General features: G+C 41.5%; 1 protein-coding gene across 1 annotated transcript in view; it reads left to right on the top strand.

The window, feature by feature from the left end:
• The first annotated feature begins 1,076 nt into the window (after positions 1-1,076).
• Positions 1,077-10,769, top strand: part of LDB3 (LIM domain binding 3) — a 200,262-nt gene continuing 190,569 nt past the window's right edge. Inside the window, exon 1 of the mRNA XM_043518915.1 lies at positions 1,077-1,296. The gene's annotated coding sequence lies outside the window, so the exon portion shown is untranslated. The remainder of the gene's footprint in view (positions 1,297-10,769) is intronic.

Genomic DNA, 10,769 nt, shown 5'->3' with positions numbered 1-10,769 from the left:
ATATTTGGAGCACCTTTTTCCCCTCTTCACATGGGTTTGATCCTGGGTTCTAGCTTAGCAGCTGGTTCTACTAAAGTGACTTTTCACTGTACAAACACACAGGGCCATTGTCCCTTGAGAAAGTCAATGATAATACTACTACGGGAAAGGAAGTTAAAGTCAGTACAGAGGACAATAAAGTAAAAACCACCAACAAAGCAATATCACTCCAAAAACCAATAGTATAACAAGGTTGCAGTGGGGTTGTTTTTATTGGCAACAGGAAAATAGGATTGGAGGAAGGAAGGGGTTAAGGTTAATTTACAATTAATAAATATTTATAAATAAGCTGAATTCCCTACCTCCTCACACTCACAAACTCCTCCAAATCTCAGCTCCCTCCCTAGCATCTTCCCAAAGTACATTATACAGCTGAATTTGCATTTCCTGATATGGCGAGTTGCAGCACTATGGCCAGTTTAAACAAAAGTCACCATACTTTTTCTTCTCTCTTTGATGGGGCAGAGTCCTCTCCCAAACACAAGCAGGGTAACTGGTTTCCCTGGTCTCAAATGCTCCTTGCTTGCAGCAGTCAGCGCCAGGTCAGCTCTCTATATTTGTAGATGCTGGTTGCTGCAATGCTGGAGCTGCTGATCCATGCAGTTACAATCTCAGAGCCATGCAAATGCCCACTTCGGGGGAATTTAGGAGGGACTCTCTGAGTTGTGTTGTGTCTCTCTCAGCTTCCAAAAAAATGCTCTTTTTTTCAGGATGCTAGTCACTACGGTGATGGAGCTGCCTAATCCATACAGCTGAAGTCACAGAATAGTGCAAAAACTCCCTGGAGAGAGGGGCATCAGCAGGAACTCCCTGAGCTACACTCAGCCTCTCCTAGGGTTTTTGTTTGTTTTTTTTCCCTTCAAATTTGCTTCCCTTTCAGCCTGGATCAGCTGTCCCCTCTCCTGTTAACATGTGGGGGGCTGTGCAGCCCTCACTTGTCATTGGTGTAGCCGGCTGCCTGTCCACTTCAAGCTCCCTAATTGGCCCCGGGGGGGTTTCTGGTTCCTTCTGTTCCACCCCTGACTCCAAGCCTGCTGCAAGCCAGGGGGCTGTCATAGGCCTCTGGTAGCTATCTTGGTTGTAGTCCTTGGGATAGGGCCCCTGGAGGCTGAGCCCAGAGCTGGGAATCCCCAAGTGAGGATTCCATCCCCTTTCTGCGGCCTTTAGGAGCAAAGACAGAGAAGAGGAAAGAAGGGAAAAACCAAACAGGCTGCTGGCAAGCTGGGGGAGAGAGCACCACTGGCTCTGTGCCAGAAGGTAGGTCTCTGCCTTTAAGTTTCTCCCTGAGCTCCAAGGAGGTGAGACTCCCCCCTCCCATGCTTTAGCTTTTGGGACCCACACTTTTAATTTAACAAGAAACCAAGTGGGGAGGGATTTATCTAAATACCACCCTCTTCTCCCTTTCTCTGCACGTGGCTCCTCAAAGCCTTGCACAATAGGTCATGCTGGTCAGCAGTGGCTGCAGCGCACCAGCGGCAGAGGGAGATGGACTTTGGGAGGACATGTGAGCACCAGAAGTAAAACTGCCTTTTGACTGGGATTGCATTCACTAGGGGCTACATCTTGCAGCATTTGAGTCCATGGGAGGTTTCCCATTGACTTGAATGGGAGCAGGACTAAGCCCTTTCTGAGTTATGTTATTTCTCATCTCCCACCGCCATTTGCTCCTCCATTAATTTAGGATGAGGAATTCTGCCCAGGACTCTTATGAGAACCCATAATCTTACTGAACCTGTGTAATGGATGGCTGTAGAATAAAGGCTCCCAAATTGGGTGGATTGTGGTGGGGGGGCACAGTGAGGTTATTGGGAGGGGGCACAAGGACCTGACGGGAATACGATGAGGGGCTGGGATTAACAGGGGGCTCTGTCCAGGAGAGGAAGTGGCTGGTTCTCTGAGAAGGCGCTCTCAGCTGCTGAGACCAGGCTTCCTACATGTCTTGCTCCCCTACTGGCACAGTTACCAACTGGCAGTTACCCTACTCTCCTGGGGAGACTGGCAGGGACTCTGTGCGCTGAGTACTGATGCCCCTGTCAAACAAAAGCCCCTCCTGACTCCAGTCCCTGTCCGTTCTGCATGGCCCCAATGCACAGAGCCCCTGCTTTCCCTGCCAGACAGAGTCTGCATAGGGGAAGTGGATGGGGCTATGCTGATGGGTCAGGGCAAGGAAGGGTCTGTGTCTGACAGGGGGCCAGAACTTACGAGTGTAGCATTCTGCTCCCGACCCTTCACCGTGACCCTTCATCACAGCACTGCTTACTTCCCCTACACAGCGGGGAGCGAGACAGGCAGGGAACCAGGTCCTGGCAGTCAAGACCACCCAACCGCTGCAGACTGCAAAAGATTTCCTCAACTGCTGCAGAGTGAGTATCCACCCCCATAGTTAGCAGGCACTGGTCCTGCTACCAGCCACTGTGGGTACTGGCACCCTCTCCCCTTAGAAAGCAGGGGGCACACAATCTCTGAAAAGGGTCTCACAAAAAAGTTTCAGAACCTGTGCTGTAGAGTATTCAGTGACATTGCTTTTAGGGCTGAGTGTGCTGCCACTATGGCACTTCTAAGTCCTCCTGGCCTGAGGATTTTGAGGCCAGGTTTCCTGAGTGGTCATGAAGAGCCCAAAGTCACTTGGCTGGCCCTGCAAAAGCTTGTATTATTGAAGCCTCCAGTAAACCTGTGTAATAAAATCATGTAACTTTCTTTTAGCTTCTGTGATAGAACTGAGGCCGTTGAGAGACTTTTCCTTACATGGTGTTCCTTTCACTTTGTCCTTCATTCTGCTCTCTGCACAAAAACATTGTGAAGTGCAAATTACACAGGCCATTAGTTGCTTCCTGTTTGCTTTTATGTGATTTATACATTTCTCGATGTAAGCAGAGTCAGGATGAGCTCCACCCTGACATCTGGTGGTGAGTTGTGGAAAAGAACTTCAGGGGCTGATCTCATTTACTTAGCATGAGCCCATAGCTGCCCAAATGGTCACTTTGGCTGCTGTGGGATCCCCAGTTTCTCTGTTATTGGGGCAGGAAGAATAAATTGTTATTATCCTGATTATGTGAAACAAGGACAGTGGAACTGTACTTGGCCTTTTCTTATGATGGAGGGACTTGCCATCAACTAAGTAGCACTCGCTAGGCAAGGGACATGGGTTCCAAAACTCAGTGAATTGAGAGAGGTGGGAAGAAGGAGAAGAAGAAGAGTATTAATACCTGGTGGTATGAGCCCCCGGTGAGGGTCCTACATGCCAATTGCATCTCCTCTCTCCACGTGGAATATCAGAGCTAATTTTGATTCCATTAGGAGTCCAGTTATAGGCTGCTGAGCTGAATTCACTTTGGGCCAATGGTGCACCAACACTGAGGCTCCCCTACTACAAACTGAAATCACAAAAGAGCTAAAATTACTAAGAGCTGAAATCACTGAGTGTTGTGGTAAGTAGTGGCTGGGGGACCTGAAGATATATTGCGGAGCAGCTTGCGGGACAGCTGGAGTGGCTCATGGGATGGCTGGCAGTGCAGAGCGGCTGGTGGAGCTGAGCAGTTTGCAGGGCGGCTGGCAGAGCAGAGCAATTCGTGGGACAGCTGGTGGAGTGGAGCGGAGTGGAGCCCCGCAGAGAGGTGGGGCAATCTGCTTCGGACCACGTAAGGTGCCCCTTAACCCTCCATCTCCACCCATGTTAGGAGGTAAAACTCTGCAGATAAACTTTCGAACTCTGGGGCTGCACTGACCAGGGACAGAGACTTTTGGGTTGTTGGACTTTTGGGACTTTGGGTGACTTATGGGTTGCTGGACTCAAGAACCAAAGGGAAAGGACATAGCCCAATTTGCTTGGGGTGGGTTTTTTGCTCATGGGTTGTGTTATGAATCCTGTTGGTGGTGTTTCCCCAACATAATGACACATTGTTTCTCTCTGTTATTAAAAGGCTTTTGTTACACTCAGACTCTGTGCTTGCGAGAAGGGAAGTATTGCCTCTTAGAGGTGCCCAGCAGAGGTGGTACATAATTGTCCCAGGTCACTGGGTGGGGGCTCGAGCTGGTTTTGCATTGTGTTATTGGAATGGAACCCCTAGATACTGAACCCGGCCCTTGTTGCTGCCAACTCTGATGGACAGAAGGTTACATCATCTAAGCATCAAGATATTGCTGATCATCTTTCCTCTCTGCTGCAGAGAAGGAAAACCAATCTTTCTGCACACCTTTTGAATTGGAAAAGTTTACTACTTGGAAGAACAAAGCTAACTGAAGTGTTAAATTTGTCAGTATCTTAGGCGTCAAGGGCTGGAGAAAATTGTATGGTTCCTGTATTTGATGGGTCAGAGGTTTTAGTCACGTAGGTCTGTCTCACCTGAGCCATAGGATTTTTTCCCCCTTTTATATAGTGATGGGGCTGAGCCACAAAATTTGGACCAGATTTTGAATATCCTAAAATTGAGATTGGCTTTTGAGCTGGATTTTGCTTTTGTTCCATGGCATAGAAAGGATAAGTTATATGCCCAAAGTTACACCACATGTTAGCATCTCATCCAGGATTAACATGCTGACACAAAAGTCCATGTCTTACCTAGGAGGCACGTTGCCATAATGGATTAGTCACTCAACTCTGAGCCTCAATTTCCCCCAGAGTTGTCTGATTTTAAATAAAAAACAATTTAAATAATTGATTTTAATCTTGTTTTGCATTTGTACTTTTTAGTTATTTACCTAACGAAAAGTTTAGTCCTGTTGGTTGGTAACCATTAAAACATATTTATTTGCAACTTAAGTATAGTTTTTACACTCTATCTGAAACACATTTTTGCTAACTAGGAAGATATAACATATTTATGTATTTATTTAAGCAGTTATGTAGCTTAAATATTCACGTTCTTAGTTTTTAGATTTTGTATTATGTTAGAAAATAGTTGATACATTTATTTGCTAGATTGATTTTTTTATTTATGATTTGTGTCAAGTAATGTATGGATGGAAATTTGAATTCAATTAAAAAAGCACTAAAACAGCATTTAATAATGTTTCATTTGTTAAATAAAACTACCTTAAAACATAAAGAAAAAAAAAGATCAAACACAGTTTTGCATTTAAAACTAACTGCAAAGCAAAGGAACCATCTTATGTAGTTACTGAATTGAAGTGATTGTTTCTGATCACCATGTCCTTAAGCGTTTTAGAACTGGTAGATCTCATCCTCTCAGACCTACTTTTAATTCATAGAATTAAAAAGGAAAAGAAGCTTTCCTTCTTTTCCAACTCCCAATTAGTTTCTTAACTTTAAATGAATTAATCATTGGACTGAACTAGTTGAATAAACAGAAATGAAGAAATATTCTTTCTGCACTGGCAGAAGAGACTACTGCTATCACAAGCTGCTTTAGCACTTAAACAATCTTTGGCTCCAGGTGCTAAGCCAGTGATTGACGCTAGTCAAGTGGTTTTACTTACTTTAAAAGTTTTGCAGCAAACATGTACTGCTTAATTATTTTAATTTATTTTATTTTATTTTGGTATTTAATTTAAATGATTTTAATAGATTATAAACATTTCGACCTTAACACAGGTTTTCATAATTTCAAATGTAATTGGTTTATTTTTAAAAAGAAAAATTTCTTTAATTTAAATTTAAATTTAAAAAACAATTCTGATTTTTAATTTTTTTTACATCAATTTTTGTCCATTATGGTCTCCTCATATGTAAAATGGGGCTAATGATAGCTATGTAGTAGATGGGAGTTACATGAGACATAATTGGATAATGTTTGGAAAATACTGTACAAACTTGGGAGCAGATTTTAGGACGCTAGGCTTCTGGCCTGCACTCATTCTTTGCCACATATTTGTATGTTTAGATCAGCTCAGTTGAATAGGCAGTTAAATACCATGTATGCGTGCTTCACAGTATGCACTTTTGCTTGAAAATTAATGCTGTTTCTTACTACATGTTGCCATGGCATGCTTTCAAAGTTCATAGATTTCATATTTCAAAACCATTTCCCCCCCGCCCCAAACTTCTGTGAGCATATATAGGTTAGGGACTATGCATGTGTGACATTTAAAGTTTGAAGGTTCCACTGTTTTTTGACTAGGGAAGAATTAATAATTTAGTTTTTATATTGGTGAAAATTGGTTGCTTGGCGTTTTCTTATTATTTTTGCTCTTTCTCATAACTAAACACAGTTGAAGCAGTTTACCATGAAATGCGATGGATTTTATGTCACTGAAGGTTTAAAATAAAGACTGGGTGTCTTTCTAATAGATATACTATAGTTTATGGAAAAGTTATTGGGCTAAATGCAAGAATTACTGAGTGAAATCCGATGGCTGTATTATGCAGGAGGTCAGACCAACTGATCACAATGGTCCCTTCTAGCCTTTAAATGAATGAAAAATGGAAGATTTTGGCCAAATTATAATAGAAATCAGCAGCAGGCAGAGACATATAATGGAAAATTTCAGTACCAAAGATAAAGGTTTTAGAAAGTGATGAAGCCGTGAAAATGGTTAACAATAGAAACTGTTCTGCAACATTAAAGTGGGCACAATCAGCAAGTCCTATCACACACTCACATTTCTATTAGCCCTTCATCGACAAATCAGTGTCATGTCACCATTATTTCAAACCTCTGTGAATTATTTCAGTTTGATTTGTCATATTGTCCAAAAAATCAGTTTGCAGCATGTTCGTTAGGGCTCATGCTAGATTGTGACAGTCTGCCTGTACACAGTACTGTGACCTTTAATCTAGCCGTAAGCATCCAGGAACTGTTCCAAAAGGATTTATTACAACACATCTCCTCTATCTATAAATTGTTCCGGCAGCTCTATCTCAAACTGTTGGATTGCCCTAGGGTTTAATTCTGTGCCACATTCTGAGGCTTAAATTCCCATAGCTAGAGCTGAGGAGCCTATATGAACTATAAAGATTTAAACCACAGCAGCTAAAAATTGTTCCTAGTACTGTATAGTCATATGCCAAAGCTAAAGAATACAAAGAGGGTAGGGAAGATTGGCTCACAGTGCTTACAAATTCATCCCTGGTGTATAATATAACTCCACTGAAGTGATGGTGAGATTAGCCCTTTGTCTAGAACTGGATGAAGTTTTTAGACTGAAATTTTTTCAACAAAAATGCAGATTCAGTGACTGAAATTAATGTGTGTCAATTTTTACTGAATTGTTTTGGTCGAAAAAAAACTTTTTAAAAATCAAAAAATGTTTGTTTTAGATAATTTTTAAAAACTAGACCAGTCTGATTTTTCAATTAAAAACAATTTTTGTTTCAAAATTTCCTTAATTTTATTTAAAAATGTAAGACATTAAAAAACCTTAGAATGTAATTGCAATATTTTGTTTGCCCTGAAACTTTTTTTTTTTTTTTTACTTTCACTGAAAACCTTGAAAAATATCATTTTTGGTTTGACACAAAGTGATTTTTTTCAGAATTACTAGCAAACCAAAAGAGCTGTCATCCATCCAGCTCTATTTCTGTCTATTGCACTGTAGTTAGTTGATTGAAGGTTAATTTCTCTCCTCTGCTACAGTACAATAGGTAAAATTAAAAACAGAATGAAAGAATCCCTCCAAGTGATGAGGAGAGTGAATTAGGCTGAATCATCATTAAGTGACTCAGTCTTATCCTGAAAGCACCTTACTCACTGAACATCTCTGCTAGAGTCTTCTAACTGATGCTGGGTGCCAAATGTTATCTTGTATATATTCTCTGTCCAATTCTGGTTGATGAGGCACATCAAGACCACAGCTGTATTAGATCTAAATTGTCAGGCATATATTTTGGTCTAATCATGAAAATCTGTCCCCTCCCCTATTTAATAGTAAAATTAATCAAAATATAATGGACTTGCAGTTATTGGCCCAGCTGGTGGCATTAAGAGGGAGAGGGACAGGATGCTATCCTACAACTATCCCATGAGAGAGAGCACATGGCAGCGGCCATTTTCCAGAGTTTGCCATTATTATTTTTAAATCATTATCTCCATCCCTATCGCATACCAAAAGTGTTACTTTGCAGGCACTGTGAGAAAGGCAGTTTATGTGTCATATCTAAAATAAGAGATCCAAAATTCTTGGAAAAGTCTGGGTAATTCTTCCCGTCCCTGGAAAATGTTTTCTGCAGATTATCGTAGTGAGTGCACTGGTGAAAGAGCGAAATATTTCTCAGCTCTGGATTCTTAAAGTAAGGGCCTGTCTATACAGAGACTTAGTGTGTGGCAAGCGGGGGTATAAACCTACAGCACACTAGCTTGCTGTGCACTAAGTGGTCTCATGGATCGTGCTGCCACACAATTAAAGTTCCATTGTGTGCTTTGATATACAGCTGTTTAAGCTAGTGCACTGTACATTCACACTTGACTTGCCACATGCCGCACTCTGTATAGATGAACCTTCAATGTGCTGGGTGTTATGGTCCTGTAAGGTATTACATAGAGGTCACATCCAGTTTGTAATGCATGTTTTAAAAAGCCTTGGGTATTATTTTTAATGATCACAACATTTTAGCGTTCACGAAAAGTGCTCATGTCTGAGATCCTTTCTCCACAGAAGAGGTAGGGCATGGGCAGCAGTAAAGCAATATTGTCAATATTACGATGTGCTTGGTCCCTCCAGGTTAGGGCTAAAAGAACAGGAGTACCTGTGGCACCTTAGAGACTAACAAATTTATTAGAGCATAAGCTTTCATGAGCTATAGCCCACTTCATCGGATGCATAGAATGGAACATATAGTAGGAAGATATAGATATATGTGTATATATAAGTTGGAAGTTGCCATACAAACTCTGAGAGGCTAATTAGTTAAGATGAGCTATTATCAGCAGGAGAAAAAAACTTTTTTGTAGTGATAATCAAGATGACCCATTTAGACAGTTGATAAGAATGTGAGAGGATATTTAACTTTAGGGAAATAGATTCAATATGTGTAATGACCCAGCCACTCCCAGTCCAATTCAAGCTCAGTAGTTTCTCGCTGGAGTCTGTTTTTGAAGCTTTTCTGTGGCAAAATTGCCACCCTTAAATCTTTTACTGAGTGGCCAGAGAGGTTGAAGTGTTCTCCTACCGCTTTTTGAATGTTATGATTCCTTATGTCAGTTTTGTGTCCACAAAAGCTTATACTCTAATAAATGTGTTAGTCTCTAAGGTGCCACAAGTACTCCTGTTCTTTTTGCGGATACAGACTAACACGGCTGCTACTCGGAAACAGCTCAGGGCCGACCTCTTGGAACTAAACTTCAGGCCATTCAGTTATTCACCTCCCTGCTGAGTCTGTCAACAAGAGGGGGAGGGGCAATTAGTGCCAGTTGTGATGTGGTTTGGTGATAAGTGCTCCTGTCTACAGGGAGCCAGGCTGAGTCCAAGTCATTGCACAGAGGCCACTAAACTATCCCTTGTTAAAACTACAGATGTCTGTCTATTAATAAAAAGAAAAGGAGTACCCGTGGCACCTTAGAGACTAACAAATTTATTAGAGCATAAGCTTTCGTGAGCTACAGCTCACTTCATCGGATGCTGTAGCTCACGAAAGCTTATGCTCTAATAAATTTGTTAGTCTCTAAGGTGCCACAAGTACTCCTTTTCTTTTTGCGAATACAGACTAACACGGCTGCTACTCTGAAACCTGTCTATTAATATTTGTGCATATATGTTTGGTTACTTTCCTGCACTGAGATAGCACTTGTGAGACAACAGGACACCAGAGAATTTTCTTATGGCTTTTGGGGTGTAATCTAGTGGGGTGAGGGCAGTTGTTAAAGCCAGAAATTTCCAGATAGGAAACATGCTCTAGAAAGGAAGGATGATCCACAGGGGAGAGAGCTAATCTCAGACATGGGCGCTTCTGGTTCAGTTCCTTCCTCCACCACAGACTTTCTGGTGTCCTTGAAAAAGTCACTTAGTCTCTCTGTGCCCCAGTTCCCTATTTATAAAATGGGAATAATAGTATTTGCCTATCTCATCCGAGGATAGATACATTAAAGACTGTGAGGCCCAAAATAGATAGAAAGGCTAATCCCAGCTCTGATACTGACTCCCTCTGCGACCTTGGGCAGATCACTTCACCTTTCTGTCCAAGTTCCTTCATCTATAAACAGGCATACTATTGTTTATCTCACAGAGATATTGTAAGGCTTAATTAGTTATGAGAATGCTAAATATTATTTATATTATTATGGGTACTGATTTCTGGAAAAGGTAAAAATTTAGATGTTGCTTTCCCCTATCCTGACACACATGAATCAGTCTTTGTCTTAATAAAGAAAAATGTACAGCTTAATCAGCCATGAATTGTGATATGAGAATTGGAAGGTCTCTGGAGAGAGATGAAATGGAAGGGATGGACAATGCCTGTCACTGCATAGATGGCAGACATATGCCACTGATTATTTACTGCCTCTATTTATTGGGGAAGCTGGATATCTAATTTAAACTTCAGTGAATTCCTGTTTTCTGTTTATATCTGCAATTGGAGCATCAGAATTTATTTTGTAGACAACACACTGACTTTTAGAGACTGGCCTGAACCCAGGGGGTGTTTGGGTTGTAAACTGTACTTCAGTGCTTGAGTTCATTTCTGCTGAGAATCCACCTTGACTTGCACTTAAATAATAACAAACTTGATGTCATACCAGGTCTTGGGATGTTATGTGAATGGTACAGCTCAGTGAATTGACAGAGATTTCCAATGGAGATTACAGTATTTGACTTCCTCCTTTTTCATTTGTGAGGAA

Source organism: Dermochelys coriacea, chromosome 7 (genome assembly GCF_009764565.3).
Source record: "Dermochelys coriacea isolate rDerCor1 chromosome 7, rDerCor1.pri.v4, whole genome shotgun sequence".
In the NCBI taxonomy this organism is placed as follows: domain Eukaryota; kingdom Metazoa; phylum Chordata; order Testudines; family Dermochelyidae; genus Dermochelys; species Dermochelys coriacea.
This window is presented reverse-complemented; position numbering and strand designations above follow the sequence as displayed.